The following is an 881-nucleotide window of genomic DNA, read 5'->3' as shown; positions in this document are numbered from 1 at the left end:
TTTAAGCCAAACTTCCTCATCACAGAGTGCACCCCCTCCCCCCCTCCCCACACACCCCGCCCATGAGTCCTGCAGGCTCTCGGCAGTAACAGAGCAAAGAGAAAGTGAAACTTAACTGTCTGCTGCTCTTAACACTTCTCACTCAGGTTCAAAACACCTTTGAGGAAAAGTATTTTCAGATGCCAAGTAAACTGCATCATGGCGCACACGCGAGACAACCCTGTGCGTGCAACCCCCTCCGAAACGTACGTAAGCTGAAGGAGGTTCTTAAAGAGACAGAGGCCTATTTCAAGGCGTTTAGAAGAGGAAGTGATGAGAAGATAAATTTATTTTCTATTGAAACATAAAAACAACATTTTAATAACAACTAAAGATGACATAGATACTTTATTATGGCATAGTATTTAAATATATGCCTGAGAAACACATAATATTGGCCCTTTAACAGGCTACAGTATTTATAGAGTCTTTATTTTACATTTAAAATAAGTGTTTATCAAATAATAGCCAATGTTAGAAGTAATCGTGGATCCTTTTAAGCATGTTTGAGTTACTTTTTAATATTTTTATAAAACCACAGGAGGCTTCTCGTCCCACAGGGAAACCTCCCACAGTTTCTGTTTCTTACACGGGTTGTTGTTGTTGTTTTCATTCTGCTGCTGCTCCTCAGGAGCGTCGAAGAACAGGTTGCTGCTGCTCAGCTTGTTGGACGTCTTCTCAGCTCGGTCGTCGTCCAACGATGAGCTGAAGCTGCTGGAAGGTGAGTTCTGCACGTCATTAGTCTCCGGCGGGTCCTGAGGAACCACTTAGAGGGAAAATAATCAGAGGATTAGGTGTTAAAACTAACCAAAGGAACAATCTGAACACTTCCTCAAAGGTTT

This window comes from Austrofundulus limnaeus, unplaced genomic scaffold (assembly GCF_001266775.1).
Source record: "Austrofundulus limnaeus strain Quisiro unplaced genomic scaffold, Austrofundulus_limnaeus-1.0 Scaffold799, whole genome shotgun sequence".
Classification (NCBI taxonomy): domain Eukaryota; kingdom Metazoa; phylum Chordata; class Actinopteri; order Cyprinodontiformes; family Rivulidae; genus Austrofundulus; species Austrofundulus limnaeus.
The sequence above is the reverse complement of the archived record's forward strand: the minus strand, read 5'-3'. Positions refer to the sequence as shown.